A 21,096-nucleotide genomic window follows, 5' to 3' on the forward strand; every position below is an offset into this window, starting at 1 on the left:
AAACTTAGTTCTTCCAAAGAGCAACTGAATACTTCAGTTTTGATCCACAGCTAAATGAATAGCCAAAAAAAGAAGCATATATCTTGCAGGTGGCTTTAAGGCCATCCTTGGGACTTTGACTGGGGTGAGAAAATTTCCAAGAAAATGCAGAATACAGAAGTCCAGGAAAAATGAGAAGGGATCATGGAGAAAATGACACGAAGTCACATGCCTGAGTGCTAGATTTCATTGTCAGGGCTCAAATTTAGGTTACAAGTTTGGTGATACTTTAGGTAACCCCACAATCTAATATTCCCAAAGTTCTCCTACCCCAGTTCTCAGGAAGCATATAAACAACAGGCAGATAGAATTAAAACAAGGGGTGTGTAATAAAGTGCCGACTTATTCTGTTAGTACTAGTAAGGACTTCATAAGGAAAGATTTTATCTTGTCAGAAGAAGAGTTATTTCTAAACTGCCCAGGTTACTTCTAAATTGTAGCATATATCTAGTCCCATACAGAATGGTGTGTCTGTAAGCAAAGGCCAGAATGAGTTTTTAAGAGAGAAAAACAGAATTGTATCAATGTGAAAGAAAAGGGCTGTGGAATAAGAAAGATAGTTTGCTTTTCATTTCTAGAGGCACAATGAAACCAAGTGCTTTGCATGAGCTACCCTGTCAATAGCTTAAAAAGATTAGGAGCGGGGCATTCTTTTTGTGCACGCGACCTTTTCAGCAGCTTGGCAAATAAAATAAATGAAGAGAATAGGCCAGCCCCAGAGGTGGGTTTATATTTAAACACAAAGTTTACATTCAAGTTTCTAAGAGAAGAGTTGGAACAATGTGAGGTAAGCTTGGATCTTCTAATTAAGATCAAATTGCTTAGTATTTTTAGACTTTAAAACTACATATTTTGACCCAAAATGCAGTTCCAGTTTTCTTTTCTCTTGGATCTATTGCGAATTATTAGCACTTGACATTCTATAAACCAGGTCTGGCATAGACTTCAATGGACATAAACCCAGAGTCAGAGGGGGGCTGCTGGGTTGGGTTTTTTCTCTTTTCAGTAAACACAGATTTATAATGTGCCAAAAATTCTACAGATCCCTTCAGTCCAAAGTTAAGGGGGAGGTTTTCAAAACATTCTAGGCTTTTTTATTTGATCCACCTCATAGCTTTTTGTGTAGGCATTCCTTCCCAGCAAATAGCACAAGAGCTAGCATGCTGAACAAATAAATACAAAAAGGTTACTGAGTGCATAACACTTTCCCTCCGAGCAGCCTCCCCCTACCGTGCATGCACACACTGCAAGTTTGAATTGCAAGTGTAATTTAATTCCCACAAAATAAACCAAACAAGGCCCACAAGGATTCAGAAAAAAATTTTTTATTGAGTCATGGCAACTTTTTTCATGTGTGAGCTTACTGAAGATATAAAAGATCCAGAAATAACTTCTCCTTGTCGGAACCTTCATTTATACCTCACCTTAACATTCACAAGGTGCTCCTGTGCATCTTGGCCCCTCCACAATGAAAGATTGAAAGGTTACTCATGGAAACACCAAGTTCATCTTCTTGTGAGATTTTCTGACTTGCAGTAAGTTTCTAATAAATGTACCTAGCCCTAGTGGCATCTTGTTCAGGGCTCTGGTTTTATGCCTGAGGCAAATTTGGCTTAATAAGGCAAATAGTCCTGTGCAGTAAGGTATTGTAAGGTTTTTCTCTAATCTTAAATAGGTAAGGCAGACTTTGCCTCTTTGAAAGTGAAAAAACCAAACAGTTCTCACAAAAATGTTGCTTTGGATGTGCTTTTTGCAAGCATACATCATGCTTCACAGTGTTTCAAATTCACATCTCTCAGTCTCAAAAACCAAGCTCACTTTTTCATAACTTGCCATCTCTGAAGCAGGTAAACACATCCAAGGAATTAAAACGACTTGCCACTTACCCTTAGTGGGCTGATTCACTGTAGTAGAAAGATGAACCTTTGTGCCATAAAAGTGTTATACTTTTGGGCTGCTAAGGACTACAAAAGCAGTCTTCAGCTTACAAAAAGAGAAAAGTAGACACATTGTTACCACAGTGTTTCACAGAACCATATACATGCATAAGGTTCACAGCCAGTCCAAGTCCAATGATAAGTGGTGATCCTAAGCACGCTATGCATCGTCATGCAGCAAAAGCCACTTCCTTGTGTACATGCCCAGAGCCCTGTCCCAGCTTGCACAGGAAGAGAGGTGAATGGGTTAAACCTCTATTTTCACTGCTTCTTGACAAGGTTATATGAAGGCTGAAGGTCTTAATGAAGTTTTTTAAGGTTTAATGTCACATCTTGGCTTTTTTTTTTTTTTTTTTTTTTTTTTTTTACATTGTTCACAAATAGAATTCAATCTTTGGAAAAGATATTTTTATAAGAGCTTAAAACATACATGGTTAGAAGAATCTGACCTAGATTTGAAGGTTTCATGTGGAACTGATAAAAGCAGATTCTTATTGACTTTTCTTCCCTCTATGACAGTGGCATTAGGGATTCACTGGATATGAAGATGTGTCAAAGATTCTTCATCTGCTACTTAATCCATATTTGCTGTCTCCTCTTTCTCCATGAGACCATTGTCTCCTCATGTCTGCTTGTTTGGATGGGGGACGTCATTGACAGGGTAATAACTGGCAGAGGAAATTCTCTATTGCAGCAGTCACACAATGTGAAACACCCAGTGACTGCCTTAGAGAGAGTGGCTGTATACACAGGAAATTCTTAGTGTTTTGGGTTTGCTGTTACATTTTCCCGTGAAACCAGAACCGAAAGAAGACATAGTTAGCAAGAACCTTTTTAACTTGGCCTTATGATCTTGAAATTCAGTGTTACTCTGGGACTTGGAAAGAATTAGTAATATGTCAGATGATACAGGTATATAAAAAAATTTACTCTTTTAATTACCTCTGTATTCACTACTATACTGTGGATTTTCAGAATAAAGACTGGTAGAGGCCTATCACAGTGCAGCACAGGCATTTAGATGAAGTGGTATCATTGCTTAAGGGATAAGGATGTATCTTAATGATGTGAGACCTTAACCCCTTTTGTGCCTGTTGGTAAATGTAAATACTACCACTAGTGTCTTGGGACAGATTTCTCATCTCCTTTGCCATGTTAGTGTTGCTCAATGATTTCTCACACTACTTTCTCTACATTGGTTTTTGGTTTCATTTATTATCTGACCTTGTGTATTTCCCAAGGCTCAAGCCGCTATTCTTCCTTTAAACAACAAAAATACTGATTTTATTTTAATTTTCCACTCCCTCTCCATTTGTCTTCTATTCTCAACTTCATTTCTTCCCACTGTATTTTCTACTTCCCGTTTCTCTGTATCAGTTCCTGGCCTTTGTTTCCATCTCATCCGAGTCTGTAATCTTGACTTCTTTTCCTTCTCTCACCCCTTGTTTCACAGCCTCTCTTCTTGACTTTACCTCAGTCCTGTGTCATTTCAGCTAGCCTTCTAAACTGTCCAAGGATACATGTATGCACACATACTTGGTTGCCTAAGTAATTTCCATGGGCTATCTTGGGTTTCCCCCATTCTCCATGACTATTTCAATTGAACCATCACTTTGGGACTCATAAATGTGCTAAGGAGGCTGGTTCTGAAAGTGCCCCTAACAAAAAAAAGTTTTTCAACTTTTCCCCTTCCACAGACTGCTGCTTTTGCTTGTCAGAGTTGTCTTTCAACCTGTGAGTCTGCAGGTAGCCTGCTCCGCGATCTGCTGTACTGTGCTGGTAGAAGCCCCTCCTCAAGTGGTACCTGTACATGATAATCGCATTCAAAGAAATGCATAAGAAACACATACTTTCTCCCCATCTGAGATTTTTCTGGTGTTTCTGATCCATGCAAACTAAGCACTAGCTAGGAAATAATCCGGTCCATAGTTCACATCAGTTCTTGTTGTCTCTCTAAAACAATCCAAGTCATCTGTCCTCTTGCTGCCTCACTATGTCTTCAAGCCCTGGACTCCCTGGAAAGCTCTATTGTGCCTGACTGCAGTGGGAACTCCCCTATTGCTATGACTACAAATGCCCATTGCTATCTTGTCCCCACATTCATCTTAGCTATTCATAAATGAAGGCCTCAAGAAGAATTAGTAGTCCCCAAATCGATCCTTTGAGCTCAGTGTAAATACAGCCTGGTGAGGGAAAGAGCTGGATCTAGTCCTTAATCAGGCAGCGAGGACAGTAGTGTGGCTAAGTATAGAAGCCACTTAGTTTACAGTACAGTGACCCAATAATTATGCAAGATAATACTGTATGCACTTAGCTTGCCTGTACCATTCAGAGCACATGCCAATAATACACCAGCGTATTTCATTATCTCCGTCCCCAGCCCAGGGCTCTCTATAAACAGTTTGTTTTCTCCCAAGATTGCTGGAGCTATGGCACAGAGCACTGTCTAGGTATATTTAACCCCATGGATCATTCCAACATGCTTCTTTAAAAGAAGATCATATTGTTTTTCCTGCTTTCCATTTTTGTAAGCCTAGGCTTTGGCTGGAGGGTACTCTACATATCTGGCTGTAAATAGACTGCTTGGAGCCAAGCAATGCGGTGCCTTGACTAATTTCAGCATTCACTTAAGCTAAATTATTTATGATACTCTCTGCACAGGCTTTTCTCTGTTGTTGTTGTTTTAATGTTGTAATCTCAGTCAGAATGAAGGGATAATTTGCATGCATTTTCAGCTACTGCAGTAGCTAACACATGGCTCTGAAAACTGAAGCCAACTACAATATATTCAAAGTTTGAATTGAGTGGCCAGAAAAAGGAAATCTTGACGTGCCACTAAATCATGTTCCTAATGGTGAGAAAGCTTAACATTTTTACTTAAGCAGCTGAAACAACATCAGAAACATTTTCCAATGGTACAGTTATTCACTTGTATCAAGAGCTCATCACCTTTGCTGCAAGAACGTAAATCAGGAGGATGTTAAGCTGTGAATGGTCTATTTTCACCTCCATGCTGATATTATGAGTCCAAGTTCATCGCCAGCAGAGCGTGTCTCCATCGTCCTGAGAATGTAAAACACCGCACAGGCAGAGGGAAGAAATACAACTGTGTTTTTAAGGAGCCTCTGAGTTTCCAGCAGGCACAAGGGATAAGAGATAATAAAGAATAAAAGTCAGAAGGGAGTGCAGAGCAGAGAGGTACCTCCTTCTCCACCAGCGGGTGGCTTGCCAATGATAACAACAGAAGTGGGGATTAGAGTTTGCAAGGTTGAACATTAGAGGAGGGCTACCTATTCCCTGCCTTTTCTCCTCTGAAAAGCTGCCATGTGAGGAGAAACATTCCTTTTATTATTTATGGGGACAGCCACTCTTGTTTATTATGCTCATGTTACTATGCTACATGCCAAGTACAGGCCCTCTTTTTCACAGAGAAGTTTTTCTTTGTACAGAGGGGGGAAAAAAAAGGAAACATAACACACCCCACTCCCTGTTTGTAGGATTGGTGAGGAAATTAAAGTCAGGGTAGTTAAAGAAGGTCTTTCTATAGAGTTGTGATTTTGCCTAGAAAGGTGACAGCAGCAGAACATTGCAGTGGCCTGACACCATCGTGCTCTAGTGGATTAGCAGATCTGCTTCGAGAGCATTTCTGTTTGCCCCAGCACTGCTCAGGCAATCACACCCCTTAACAGCTCAAGGAGTGGAGAACTCACTGCAGAAGAAAGATCAAACAACCTATAATCTGAACATCAGTATTTGTACAGCTTGTAGGAGATGGATATTTCCCCCCCCTCTGGGTTTGGAACAATGTTGATAGAAAAGAAAGAAAAACAAGTTTATTCTTCACCCCCTTTATATTTTTTTCAAGGCAGCTGAAGGACAGCTGACCCATTTTCTGAGCTCAGCAACAAAGCAGACTCCCCAGCATCTGATCGCTTCTTTGTGCCTGTCCCCTGAAGCATGTTTAATACTGAAAGGCCTGGCCCTGGTCAGTGATTGCAAAGGAGGAAACCCTCTGCTGCACTTGGATGGCAGCCTTCATACTGAAAGCAGGCAAGGATTTGAAACAATCCACTGAATGCAAAGTAAATCCCAAGGCAAAGGGAAGGGAAACTAGGCAACAGTACTTTCTGTGGTAGATGGCAGTGGATTTATTGCCTGGCAGTTCACAAACTGCCTACAGCTGGGGGAAATTGCTAGTTCAATTATTCTGTGTTTAATGTGATTACTGGTCCTGGTTCATAGGCTTAGTTTCATTCCTTTGAATTCCTCTCCACTAACAGAAACAAAACAAACAGAAAAAAGGTGCAATAAAATATCTTCCAAAATACAGAATATAAAATGTATTTTTCAAACCAGGAAACTTCACTCATTCTGTCTTCAGGGTTTTCCTTATTTTTAACCAAATTATACACAGAAGGATCTTATTCAGAAGAAAAAATCTGCCATGCTGTAATAAAAGAAGAGAACCCTTTCTCCTTTCCCAATAGGGTTTTTAAAGATAACACTGACAGATGCTCCTCGAGTTCAGAATCTAGGAATTAAATATTTAGATATGAGAAACAGCAGCAAGATAATATATTTGCAGTGGCCACGTAAAAACCTGACTTAGTTGGATGGTTAGAGGGCACAACTCTCCCCAACTAGAAGACTGTGCTAAGAATGAAGCTCCAGACTTCAGCATCACAGCTCTCACACAGAAGCTTGGTTCTTCCTGGAAGGGATAAGAGAACAAACATATTAAAAGAACAAAAAAGACTCCTATCTCACACATAATTTTTCAGATTTTAGCCTTAAAATACAGGGTACAGCCAATTAGTTCTGTTTCAGAAACTGTGTATTGCTTCACAGTGGCCTTAGAACAAGGTGCTGGAGCAAACATTTTCCTGTTTATCAGCAACATAAATACCATGTGACAACAGCAATAATCCAGGTGGAGCCCTTTTCTTTTTCGATCATGATCCGAGTCACAGGACAATTCCCAAAAGACAAAAGAAACGTACCATAGAGAAATGTATTCCAACAAATTGCATTTTTCATGCTACAAGGCCACTATATAACCACTGTACACAAACTATAGGTTTAACACGCCAATTTACCCTTGTTTGTGACAGGTTTGTGAGCTTACTTGGATTTCATCCTTAACATAGTATTAATAGCCGTTGCAAAGAATGTATTTAGTGCCTTCTCAAGGCAGGTTATTGAATCAAAAAGCATGATAACTTTCCACGCTCTTTTAGACTTGCTGTGGTGAATCTTGCAGATACAGTTTCTTTCATGGAAAGAACATGGATGTTCTATTTTTTTTTCTCATAAAGAAGCAGAAATCATTTCTTTTTTTATAAACAAAACATTTGATATATCACAATGCAATCCTGTTCTCCTAGTGCCTGTACTAACCTCCAAAAGCACATTGCAGAATGCTGTTTTCTTACTCTTTTTATTACCTGTTAAATATCTTTTCTATCACTGAGACTGTCCATTTGACTTAATTTACATGTCACTCTACAGCCACAGCATTTTTAAAACAATTATAATTCTGTTTGCCAATGACTGTCTCCATGTTTCTAATGTGTTAATTAACATTTATGATATACCTGATTATATTTTACTTATTGTTGATTTAATTTACCTTGAATGAACCATAAACAGTTCTTACCAGTTATCAGTTTAGCTCATTACAGGAATAATGTTATGCCATTTTTGACATAAAGCTACAGTTAATAACTCACTTCATTCCCTTCAGCTTCACCACCATGGCAGGCATGGAGTTATTCTCCTGCTGTTGGTATCCCTTACTGCACAGATCTGCCCAAGCCAGACATTATCCAGCAGGTTTAAAGATGAATTATGTTCCAGAGATCTTTTTTGCATCATCATCATCCTATTCTTTCATTCCCTCTCTGTCCTCACCTAATGAACATCACAGCCAGTCCATTAGCTTCCAGGGAATTACTTTTATTTATATCAGGAGATGTCTGGGCTTTGTGATCCCGACCCTTCTGCTGCATCCCAATACCCTTGTCTTACTCCAGAGCCCCAGTGAGCCCCAGCAGCCTTAGTTTCTTTACTCCATCATTTTCTCTAACTTTAGGCTTACTTCTGGTTTTCTCCACTTGTACCAGCTGAGCCCTCACACCCCTGCTCAGCACTTTTACTGAGAAATCACTGACCCCTGTGTTACTCAGTCCTGACATTTACACCTGCATTCCTTCTACTCAACAACTTCATAACTTTTGTAGTTACTGTATTCTAATAGAGGATGTCTGCAGCCTCTTAAAACCTTCCTCCCAACTTTTGTGTGTTTAATAAAATCACAGATTCCATTTCTGCTGTACTGAGATTATCTTCCCTCTGAGTAACTAGACTGTCTCACACAGAAGTGAGGAGGTGAGGAAATCTCTTCCCAGTCTCAGTGGACCTAGTATCTTCTATTAAATTTCATCAGTTCTCTCTCTCAATCCCTCCACACTCTCAAAATAGTGCAAATCTTTCCTTCTCAAAGTCCTCCCAAACTTTATCCAGTGGTATAACAGGTTATCTGACTTTTTTTTTTTTTCCTTGTTTAAGCTTCAAATCTGCATAAGTTATTTGCTTCACAAACTCCTTCCCTTATCAAGGGCCCATGTTGGTGACTCCTGCTGAAGCCCTCGCTAGGGAACAAATTTACCCAGCCTCCCAGAACAGTGGCTGGACCTTTCCCTTCCAGTCTGAGTCTTTCCTGTCCCTGCAGAAGGGTGACACACTGGGGTGGCCATCAAACTCAGCATCTGCTGATGCCAGGCTCCAAATTTCATGCCCAGCTGGGCTGCTGGGGCACTGCTCACACTCCCCTGACCCACATTGTGAAGGTACAGAACACACCTTGTCCAGAACCCAGTCACTGGCCACTTCTGCTGGATGACTACAAGCCTTTATTTTTTCTGAGAAATGCCCCTTTCTATTCCAAGAAGAAGGGATAGAATGGCGTCCCCACTGCCTGCAGACCTGAGTCTTTGCCAGCAGCTTTTCAAACTCTCCTTGGTTGTGCTTACTCATAAACGTACTCCAAAGCCTGGATGTGATTTTATTGTATTGCACTTCCTGGCTCCAGGTCGGCTGACTGTGTGCTGGATTCTTCATGGAAGAAATGGTATCAGCTCCTTTGTTTACGAGACTTGTACGTGTACTTACGATCGTCATGGGGAAGATCTGGGCACCACTACAGTACTAATAAATGGTCAGTAATAATAAAAATAAAGGAATAAACTCTAAACAAATAGCAGCAGCAGGAGCTGGCAAGAATCAAGAGAGTTGAATGTTTTCTTTTCTTTGACTTTTTATTAAAGTTCGTAAAAAATTTGTATATGAGGAATCTTTTCCAGGAGAAAATGCCTCTTTTTTCTTTTCCCAGAGTGAAAACTCAGCAAACAGAAACACAAATGTTCCTACACCACCATTTTCAGAATTAGTCGATTCACAGGTATGGTCATTTACTGAAACAAAACATTTTTAGGCAAATGCAAGCATTGAATAGGATTTTAAAGGTGGTCCTTTAAAAATGTTTAATAAAAATTATAAAAATGAAGAAACCTTAAAACTTAATAATTTTATTTACTGTCACACCGACCCAGTTGCACAACTTCTGCTAAAATTTTGCAACCTCTTTGAATATATCAAATACATAAACGTGTGTGCATGTGAAAAATATATATACAAGTACCTACATGTACTTAACTGTTTCACAGCCTTAAAAAGTGTCATGAACCTCTCAGATGCCAATATTCACTGCACTCGTCCTGAAGCAAAATCTCTGGAAAGACAGCATCTGTCAAGCACTCATACTCTGGCTATCATGGGGTATATAGAGCCCAAACGGGTTATTGGCTGTCAAAAGTTCATCTCTCTTGAAATGGAAATGACAAAGGCTTTGCTACACTGAAACAAGAGCTGCTGTTTCTTCACTCCATTCTGCAAAGTGCCTCAGTTTGCAGCTTTTCTTGCAGCAGAACCCTTTAAGGGCCACCCACCAGCTAGGGTCTGCTGTGTGAGAGTGGTGCCTTTTCTCCTGAAGAACAATTATAATTTATTCAGTGGGGATGGACCAGTAGAACTAGTTTATTGGTCATAGACTTCACCCCATTTGAAAACTTTCCCCACGGGCTATCTTCAGGATATCTGTCTCAATGTTGCCTTAGGTGACTACTTCATCTTATGTCTGAGGCTTGTTTGGAAAGGCTTCTCCAGAAAAGTTCCACATAACCAGTTATTTGTTATCAGGCACACACTGGCAGAGATATTCCATGTTTTCTACCAAAGCACTCTTCCTAGTTTTATTCTTTCCTTGTCTTTCCTAAGTATGTCCCTACGGGATAATTTAACTCTTTCTCAGAACTCTGGACACCAAAGAAGTAGTTAGAAAAGTGAAGTATTTTGTATTTGCAACATAAGAATATAGACCAAGTCACAGTAGAACCAAAATCCTAACCAAAATTAGGAGTAGAAATCAGCCCAGCAAACTGCTTCCTAGTTTATCTTCTTTTATTAGAGCACAAACACAGCAGATCTTCCTATTTGAGGGATCTCTGGGAATACCTGTGGCTGAAAGGCCTCTACTGCCATAAATTTGTTACCTCCCTAGCTCATTCACCACACATCACTTTAAAATATGTTCCTCTTCTAATACCTGTTTGCAGCACCTGTTTTATGCACAGCTACAGTGAAATGACACATTTCACCCCTCAGCTGTACCTCTCGGCTCACATCTAGTTTTTTTGTCCTTGTAGAGGGCAAGGCAGCTGTGATGAAAATAGGATCACAGCAGCCATTACTTAAGAATCTGGGAGACAAACGATTATCTGAAAAATTAATTTCAAAACCCACCTCCTCTTGGTTACAGATCATGAAATTACTAAGAAAATATGAAAAAAACCTAATCCCAAACATAGTGGCTTATGGCTACCTGCAAGCTGAGATGAGCTGAGGCAACCCCCAAAGCTAGAGGTGTTTGGGTAACCCATAGAACAGAGTCAGTGTCTGAGGGCTGGGATCCCCAGGGAAATCTCTCCTGCGGGTATGAGACCAGCTCCTCCTTAGCAGTCAGAAAGCAGCAAAAATGGTCTTTTGCCTGGAGAAACCAGGTTGACACACATTCTAAACATATATTAAAAAGGGGGTTTGTAAGGCTATACCCTCATTTTTGAATAGTTAAAGCATAAGACTAAGGGATAAGATCTAATTATCATAATTATTATGTGAAAATACATGGCTTAGTTTCTCGTAACCATTTCTTCAAAAAGGAGCTTCTGGGACTATTTTTAAAAGACCTTTTAAAAGCAAGTTGAGTAATTTAACAGGATATCTGCTTATTTCAAAGACTTCAAATCCAAAAAGCTGCCCTAAAAGAAAAGCTAGTTTTTATACCATCATTATGCTACAAGGGTCCTAGAGGAAACCAAGGCAAAAAGCAGCAGCACACCATCAATGCAGCCACCCCATTCTGGGGCAGACAAACCCACAGTGTGAATTTGAGCTGGTATTTACCACTTGGCTCTGGAATAATAATCTCAAGTTAAGGTAATTACACTATTTGCACATAACAAGAAAATACTTCAGAAAAGACTCTTAAAGCAATTTGTGAACACTGAGGTTCCAGGGAGCCCAGTGCAATTCCTGTTAAGAGTTTCAGAGATAATGAAGCAAGGTGCTGTAAGTTTAAATGACTCATTCATCATCATGTAAGCTATTTAGCAGCAGAAGCCCAAAACCCAGAACCCTTTCTGTTACTTGGTAAGCCTGTAATAAATGTTATGAGATGACAGAGGGTTCCTGAGGCAGGGGCCAGGAGCTGATAAGGCAAAAGTTGCATTCCAACCCCCTATCTTGTGCTTACTTCAATCTGACCACTGGGTAGCATTCTTTCTAGTGGAAGGAACAAAGTGCAAATCTCCTTTCCTTCATTCTTAAGGGCCAGGCTCCATTTCTGGGCAGAACATGAAGGTTTACCTTATCAGGAGAAATTCCCATGTGGCACAGCCAGACGAACAACTTAGCCATGTGCAACGTGCAGTCCTGTGCTGCAGTGAAAGGAAGAGCTGGTGGAAGGTGCACTACTCTGCAATATCTCAGGAACAGATAATACTGTAATGACAACAAAATCAAGTCTGAATGGTCTGGGAGCATTAATGAGTTGTAACAGAGCTCTCCAGTTGGGATAATGTGGTGACAGAGATTGCATGGTCTTCATAGTTCAGAGCATTCTCCAGTGCCTCAGCCTTTGCCAGACAAACAATGCAAGTTTTAAACTCTCTAGAAAGCGCTTTCCATGTCAAAGTCACTGGCCAGGGTTTCCCACTCTTCTTTTTTAAACACAGGAAGGGATGGCATCTCCTACTGATAGCTGAAATAAGTCTTGGCCTTATGAGGAATTGTTTTTCTCAGAGCTGTCAGGAAATCTTAGCAAAAGCACTGGCACCCTGGAAATGTCTGAGGCAAAGGCTGTGCTGCTGTTAATGTGTTCAGGCAGACAGTGCCAGCCCCTCGCAGAGCAGGAGATCTGAGTGTCTCAGGACATCAGCTGGGGGACATGAAGGCTCTCACCAGTCCAGAGTCCTGGGATGTACTCTGTGTACAATGGATCCAGCTGGCTGGTTGATCTCACTGTAATCATAGTCTACCAGAGCTTTTGCTCAGAAGGGAGGAAAGTCCCCTAGTAAAAGTTCAGTTCTGCCTCCTTTTCAGGACCAGCATTGAAGACCCTCTGCCTAGATCACACCATGATGCAGAGTCACTTAACATCTGCCCATCCTCTATCTAAAAAAGCACCCATATCAGCTACTGTGTCCCAGCCAGAGAGGAATGATGTTTTGGTTTAATTAATGTGGTACTTGGTTTTTGCTACTCCTTCTGGATTTTTGTCAGTTTATCTCTATAAGGGGAAAGACCTAACTTTTCTTCTGTATTTAAGTCTGTAAAGATGGGATTCGATTTCAGCAGGAGTCTGTGGGCTCGTGCAACACTGACACGTAATTAGGCACATTGGAAAGTGCAAATAACAGCAATTTTCCTTTCAGATTGTACAGTGGTATCTGTCAGGCTTTTCCACATGTGGAGCCAAGGTGGGATGCTCTAAAAACAGTGGCAATTGTGTATTCCTAATACCCTTTGAAGAAGTCTACAATATCATCTGTTAAAAAGCATCTGGAAAATCCACCTTAAAAAAGCCACACCAATGAAATGGCCTGCCAAGCTGCAGCTTCTCGATCCTTCCATTATAAAGAAATTTGCTTATGGTGCAATTTATGTAGGCTCCATATTCCAGCAAAAATACATTAAGTGGTATCAGGTTACTAGAATCACTCCTAAAGCAATGGTTTCCTAGAAGGGGAGGATAAGAAAAATGGAGCAGCAGCTTGCTTCCACGCTCAGGAAGTTGTTGTGACACAGGTCTCTCAGGAAAGCAACATGAACATCAGAAATGATGGTGGGTTTTTCTGTTTGTTTCCTTTTGAAAGCTTAATGTGGGGAATAAAAGCAGAGGAAACACCCACTTTTCAAAACTGAACTGTTGTCAGTTTTTCAGCAAGGACAATGTCTCAGGCCACAACAAAACAATGACAATAGTAATATCCTTCCCACTTCTTTGAGAAAATTATTGGAAAAAAAGCTTTGTTATATCTTTATCTTCAAACCCCCTTTTTTGAGAGCTTTGATGACCAAAATGTTTTGACCCACTGTTTGGGGTCAAAGAAGCTTCCCGAAAGAAGATCTAATACTACAACCTCCCACTCACCACAGATAAACCTGTGTTCTGTCTTCCAGCAGAAACTCACCATTTCAAAGACGACCTGACATAAAAGTAAAGAAAAAGTTTACATCTATTGCTGAACTGCTTAGTGTTTACAGTAAGGGAAGCAAATATTAGCAGAAGCCAATACAGCTGCTACAGAGGGTTGGTGTGTTTTTTGGGGATTTATTAAGAAGCTAGATAGATGCATGAAACAAAAACTAAACCACACATTTAATTAGTGTGAGTTAAAATAGCTTCACTAGAATCCACAATCATATATTCATCAGCTGAAAACACCAATTTTTATACAGGGATTTTTTCCTTACTTTCCCCACTTTTCTGGAGCAGAAGCAGCAAGCTCAGATGAAAACTTGAGCCGATAGTTCCTTGTTTCAGAGATTAACCTGAATACCAGAAGAACACTTTCACACTAAGTGGAAGTGACCTACTTAATGACTGTGACTCATTTCCCTCTTACTTTAGGCTGGTAGTTAGCTGCCATGCCCCCATTCCCCTATCCCCCGAGGAAGGGGTCTTGTTTTGCTGAGTATATGTACACAGCATTAAATACGAAGCATTGTAAAATGTGCTCTGGAGACAAGGGTGAGTCTGAGGTGTCTGGAGCTACAAAAACCTTCAGTTTCACAGGAGTCTCGTTTCAGCAGGCAGTATTTCTGCAGTTACACAGATGGGTATTATATTGTCTTCCAGGGTAAATCTAGGCAGGCATGTGCTTGTTTAGAAAGTTTTAAAACATTTGATCTGCAGAAGATACTGGCTCTTCTACTTTCTCAGCTGATGTGATCACCTGCTCCCATTATTTGACTTCTAGAACAGTAAGAACAAGCTGATCCTGAAGAGGTGACACCCATGTGAGGTATTTAACTTACATACTGGCAAGAGCAGTTGAATTTTTAGAGCTGATGCTGCAGTATGAGTTAGGATAAATGTGAGTAGGAGTGTGACACTGAGCAAAAACATGAACAATGCTGCAGCCTGCTTGTGCTATCCAAACTTGCCTGTGACTTTTATTCCTGTAGCCACGAGATCCTAAACATGCCTTTTAGCTTCAGGATACTTCACTGCAATCCTCTCATGAATAGCCACTATGCATGCAGAGGAAGAGATTAAAAACCAAATGGTTGACTCACGTCAATCTAAGGCCTGGCACACTGCAAACTCATTAAGGAATAGCTCTCCAAGCTTCCCACACAAATACTTGCCATGCATGACTCTGCCCCTTCTGAGACTCCTAACCTGCCACTGTGACTTGCAGCTGAGCACCTTGTTTTTCCCTCACATCCAGACCTTCCACTCCCCCATATAAACTCTCAGGAACCCACCATAGCCTTGGCCAGACCTGGTCTCTGCCTTGCCACCACAGCCACTGGTGGAACACCATCTATCCTTCTGAGCCATACAGCCACAGATCTGTTATTGCTGACAGACACAGGGGTGGCCTGGGTTCCCCTTTGCACAGCTGTCTGTGGTTTGGAGTGGAATGACCAAAATCTCTGCACCATTTTCTATGCACACAGTCTCTTCAAACCAAAAGGAAAATAAAGGTGTTTGTATACTTCTCTCTCTTGTCCATCAGGAACCATTGCTTTAAATAGGTACTGACAGACTCCTTAGTACTTTTCAGCCTAAAAATATGTAAAAGCCAAGACTGGGAGCTAGAGCAGCCTTACAACAACCAGTGGCAGTACGTGGTACTAAACTGAGTGAACTAAGAATTTGAAAAGCATCTGTGTGTCTCTTGAAGGTTTTCACTAAAAAAGTGCCTGTGAGCAAAGCTACTTTCTTATATTAACATATATTTACCACCTAATTTCCTACATCCAATTTACCTTTCTAGAAATCAATGTATGATAAAAGATTGAAATATCTTACAGTATTTACAATATTGCTCCAAAACCTCATATCATACAGTAAATTCATCTCTCCATTTCAGTTTGTCTTTCTGCCAGTGCTTCGTGCTTCTTCACCTCATCTCCAGCAACCCTTTCTGAAGAAATTAATTATTCTGTCCTTCTCTGACAACCACAGTAACTTCCTCTAAGGGTCAGTTCTTCCAATCATGCCCTCTGCAACTTTTAAAGAATTAAAGCTAAAGAAAAACAAAATGAAAAGGAAATTAACCCTAAAAACACAGAGGGACTTCTCTTTACATGGTGCTCTTTCACCACATATGCTCAGTGCCAAGCTGGTCTTAAAATATATTTTCTTTGATGGTTTATACCCTCCATCCCCTGCCAAACAGTTCCCCTCTTATCGGCCTCTTTCATTCTTCAGGTGAGTTTTTTAGATATCATATAATACGGGAATCTAATTTAAAATCAATCAAAATACAATACTTGAACACTGAGTAAAATGTGTAAGAGCCTATGGTGGGGGTGTGAGAACTCAGAGACCAGCAAAGTACTAAAAAAACCAGATACACAACCAAGCCTCAGTGATGGGCTTACAGGCAGTGATATTTTCAAAGTGATAGTTCCAAAGGCCTTCTCAGAGGAGAGTTAGTTGCAATACAGAAAGTTCTTGTGCTGCTAAACTGAGAGAAAGCCTGAAAAGAGAAGTTTTGTGCCAGGATATAGAAGGCAAGAAGGAATTTGGTTTCCAAATGCTTTCACCTCTGTTTTATCTGTTTTTCAAGCTATGGGATCTATTTTCTCTTCAAATAAAACTTGGGTTTGTATTTAAAACTCTTTTACAGTTTTGAGAACAACCAGCTTAAGAAAAAGCTTTATTCAGATCTGCCTCAACATCCTAGCCAGCTTAGAGTCCCATCGTATCACCTTAAGTTGTGAAGAACACATCTATTTTCAGTGGAAAGTAACAAGAAATAAGCATTTCTAAATGCCACACTTTGTCAAAATGCCTTGCAACTTGTGAGAGACACCTGCCTTTAAAAAGCTGTGCTGTTTTTGCCTGGGGAAGAGACACTTGCTTCCTCTAGTGAAATAGGACATAGATTCTGTCTCAAAACTTCTAGAATAACCAAGATAGAACACTGTACAAAGCACACATCAACCTTTTTGTTTGCATTTACTTGCATGACTCTTACTGACTCTTATTTACTGATGAGGTTTGTATCTTGTATTACAGTGGGGAATCAGAATAAGCAGCATCGAAAAAAGAATGGACAGATGGAAGAATGGACAGATGGATCAAATGGCTTCTTCAACCAGTTAAAGACAATGGGTCCAGGTCTTATCCCATCTTTGCACAGAAAGGCAAAATGATGAGTCCTGTCGCCTGGTACACTACACAATTCCTCAATTTGCAAACATGGAGTCATTTGTACTGGGCTCACCACCATCATATTTGACTATCAGAGACTTTTCTTTTTTAGCTTGGCAGCAGCACATCCAGTTCAAAGACAGGCTGGGGTCTTTCATTGGTTAACTGAGAAGAATATGCCTTTTTAATATATACCCATTATGGCACAACATAAACATAAAATTCATTCAGGTTGGAAGGGACCTTTGGACCACCCCACCACTGCTGCACAAAGCAGGAGTAACTTCTAAAGTTCTTAAAGCTTCATCCAGTTAAGTTTGGAAAACCTCAAAGGATGCATTTCATTTCAGTCAAGAGTTCCCCATTCCAAAGCCAGTCCCCTGCCAGTACTAGTAATTTCTGACTACTCCTTCTCCAAACGGGTTCTTGAAGATCAAATAAATGTGAAGGTCCTTCACAGTGCTCTATGACAGCCTCCCATGGTATCCTGAAGAAGATGAAATCTGTTCTCCCAAAAACAATATTATCACCCTGCCTTCCTTTCTTTCCTCATGGGCTTAAATTTTATCATCTCATGGTCACAGTAATGTCAAATTGTAATGTAAAGGCAGATTGCCAGGTAAACAGTAGAACAGTCACAATACCAGTTTATTTTATAGTTTCAAGATAATCCTTTTTAATGCTAATATCAGACTCATAAAAACATTACCACGATGCAATGCCAATGAGAGTGATTATTCTATATCTTCATATTACTTGTTAGTCCAGTTTTACCCAGCAACGACATAGTTAACAACATTAAAATGTACAGTGCTGCATGATTTAAGTAATACCACGCCATTAAGATGAATGGCAAAAGTTCAGCTCTTTGAAGATCTTGCTCTACCTGCCTGTGGACACCTTTGTATTACTTATCTTTGGTTTGCACCTTTACAACCATCCTTAGAGCCATTTGAGGGCCAGCAGGATGTTTGTGAAACATTAAAGCCAGAGGACAGAGCACAGAGTAGCATCCTCTGTGCAACTGACTTATCTGGTGCTGCCTGTGAGCTAGCTCAAACTCCCCACACAGGATGTGTCCACATGATTTATTCACTTCTCTGGGGTCATATACCCCCTTGCTCCTCCCTTCATCTCCTGTAGTTTTTCATAATTGCTTTAAGAGCCATTTGTACAAATGGAACAGCAGAAAAGCTACACTTAGAACAGACATGGCATTATCTCACTTGTGAAAATAAATACATGGGTATATGCTTCTATATGTATGCACATTCAAGTTTAATTTTGAGATTCTTTTTTTCCTGCCTTCCCACTCCTTGTTGACATTCATAAAGATCTTGCCATTAACAATAGTTTGTAAACTAGTGAGCGTGTGTTTATGAATAGAATTTCATTGCTGTGCTATTTGGTCAGTTATCAGTACTTAATTTTACATGCCATCCATAACATCTCCAAACCAGAATCTGATTGACTGAATATGTTTCAGCTTTAGTATTATTAATAACTATTCCACTAATAATAACTATTCCATTTTAGAGACAGACCATTGCTACTAAAGTGTGGTCCTGACAAGGATTTTGAGGAAATCAAGGTCTTGATTTGATCATAGCAGGGAGTTACAGCCAAAACATTTCTAATCTTTTCTTCAGTTTGCCAAACAAGAAGTTTCTGTATTTGGGCAGCCAGACAAAAAAAAAATCTAGAATTTCAAGTTACTTCCAGAGTAAATATCACATATAAACCAAAATGCAAACATTATGAAATAGTAAATAAAAGCAATAGAAGTTCCCCATAGCATCCTCAATAATACTGACAGCCTTTGATGCTTCCTCTCAAAGGGGAAGAAAAGCAGTCTGTTAAGAAGTAGCTTAATAGATTGCCTGCTCCTTTTCTCTCTCTGCATCTGAGATCTTAAAAGTTATTCAGGCACCTGACTCTCAATTGAACAGCTCTGGTGGTCTGGGCCATGGTTTCTTTTGGCAGGGTCACATAGATCTCTTTAGTGTTCCTTTTACTTAGGCTCTCCTTCTCTTTTTTTATTGATCTTCATCATTTACTATTTGAGTTAATTACTGTTATGCTTATCACAGCAGCATTTGGGTTAACCAATGCAGAGCTCTACTGGATATACAGACATAGGCTCTCCTCCTTGCCTCATCCAGCAGTGTGACTGAGCTGCGTTCCTGAGCCCTTCTCAAGTCCCATGGTAACCATGGATGGACTGAAAGCCCCAATTTTAAAGAGTTATCAGCTGCCCCCACGAACCACCTCTGTCAATGCAATAATCATGACCTGTTTTGCTCCCAGCAGCCCACAAAATGCTTCATCTACATCTTCAGCTCTCATCCACTGCATCGCTCACAACTTTCAAACCTATTATTGTAACACAATCCTTTGGGCAATTGCTGTTGCTTTTAAAACTAATTTATTCCACACTCAAAGGCCTCTAAACTCTCATAATATACAGATTGGTGCCTGCACATTAAACTCTGGTTGCTAACAAAGGTCTCAGAAAACCATCTGGTTACACATTCAAGCTAGTGCAAAAAGAGTGAAAAGAGAAAAGGAGAGAAGCACATTAAAACTACACTTACTGGTCTATCTTCCCAGTTTGAAAAATTCCCTCTGTTCTAAGTTAAAGACAAGCAGCTCCCCACACACATGTGCAATATAATGTCTGTTTAAAAGTTGCAATATAATGTCTATTTAAAAGTTCTTTCTTATCATTACCCAGTGTAAAATGCTGATTTTGCACAGCAGTTCTGAAAAAAGAAAGTAGAAAGTTTTATTATGTATTTTAAATACACTTAATACACTACTGCAGTTGTTGTCTGAATTTGAAATATGAGGGAGGCACACTAACTCCATTCCCTAAGCATTTGAATCTCACTTAATAGTTCAAGAGTTCAGAGGAACAAGGGCTTATGCAAAGCCCATCTGTCTGTCAGCCCTTCCCCCAGGTACCCTTGAATCTGGTGGTCAGTTTCAATCATGTTTGACAGAGCAGCAGCCTCTTAAAACAAATTTCACAGCAATCCACGTGGGCAGAGGGAAAGAGAGGCACCCCAAACCAGAGCACTTCCATTTAGCAAGGAAGAGGCAAGCAGAAGTCAGCCATTACCTGTTGCTTTGGTGGGCATGCAGCTCTAGCCTTGGCCTTGCACACACAACCTCTTGCTCACCTATCTGGTAAAAGTGGTAAATGGTGAGAATGCAAGCAGATATTTGAATTAAGGAGCAAGATGAAGTCAAATTATCACTGAAAATAAAGTATAAAGCAGAAGCTTACGAGAACCAGAGAAGGAATTATTCTGGAATCATGGGAAGAGTCTGGGGAACTGAAATAACAAAAAAGGTCCCACCTCCTGCACCATGTCTTCAGTCACAGCACAACAGAACCCAGACCTAGCAGGACTCAGCCTCCCCAAACAGGGCCCAAATGAGGCAAGCAGGACAAATCTAGAGACAATAGCTGGAGCCAGCCAAGAGCCCAGGTCATGAGGTGCAGCCACAGACATCCATGAGAGGAGGAGGGGCAGCAGCAGCAGCCACCCCTCCACTGCTCAGCCAGGGCATCACTACCCTAGGCTGGGTTGAAATGGGGCTTCTTGGCCCCGTGCGTGTGGGTGTGGTTGGAAGCTCCAACTGAGGCTGATCAAGGCTCATTACTGCACTCAGGGGCCCAGCATTTGCAAACTTGATGAAGAAGATGGGACACAGCTCAAAATGGTGGCATGGGGCACTTGAATCTATTCAGCAATGACAAATAACCAGTGACAATACCCCGCAAACAACAAAAACATACTTTATTCTGGCCCAGAGGCTTGTGTGGCCAGGCTGAAAATGTGCATTGAGGATGGCTTGTTGCAGGGGTGGGGGTTGCATTCTTTTGTTCACGCTGTTGTCCTTCCATTTCCCATGTGAAAACACACTGGGAAAAGCAGGGCTAGGGTTCTGTTAGCTTTAAGACTTCCTCCGATCTATCTGAATCTTACTTGAGAAAAGATTTAAAGACCAAGAAGCCCACTTCAAAGAGCCAATGGGCTGAAAACACACACATACAACACACACATGTGCAAATGGGTTATTGAACTCGAATCTACCAATGTAGCT

At 40.5% G+C, this 21,096-nt stretch overlaps 1 long non-coding RNA gene across 1 annotated transcript; it reads right to left on the minus strand.

Moving 5' to 3' along the window:
• Nucleotides 1-5,246: 5,246 nt before the first annotated feature.
• On the minus strand, nucleotides 5,247-20,537 carry LOC136286844 (uncharacterized). Its single transcript, XR_010720005.1, has 3 exons — nucleotides 20,346-20,537; nucleotides 20,105-20,169; nucleotides 5,247-6,687 (listed from the first exon to the last, which is right to left on the minus strand). It is a non-coding gene; the product is annotated as an uncharacterized lncRNA (long non-coding RNA).
• Nucleotides 20,538-21,096: the final 559 nt, after the last annotated feature.

This window comes from Chamaea fasciata, unplaced genomic scaffold, assembly GCF_029207755.1.
Source record: "Chamaea fasciata isolate MVZ Bird 193981 ecotype frontalis unplaced genomic scaffold, bChaFas1.0.hap1 SCAF_3, whole genome shotgun sequence".
Taxonomy (NCBI): domain Eukaryota; kingdom Metazoa; phylum Chordata; class Aves; order Passeriformes; family Sylviidae; genus Chamaea; species Chamaea fasciata.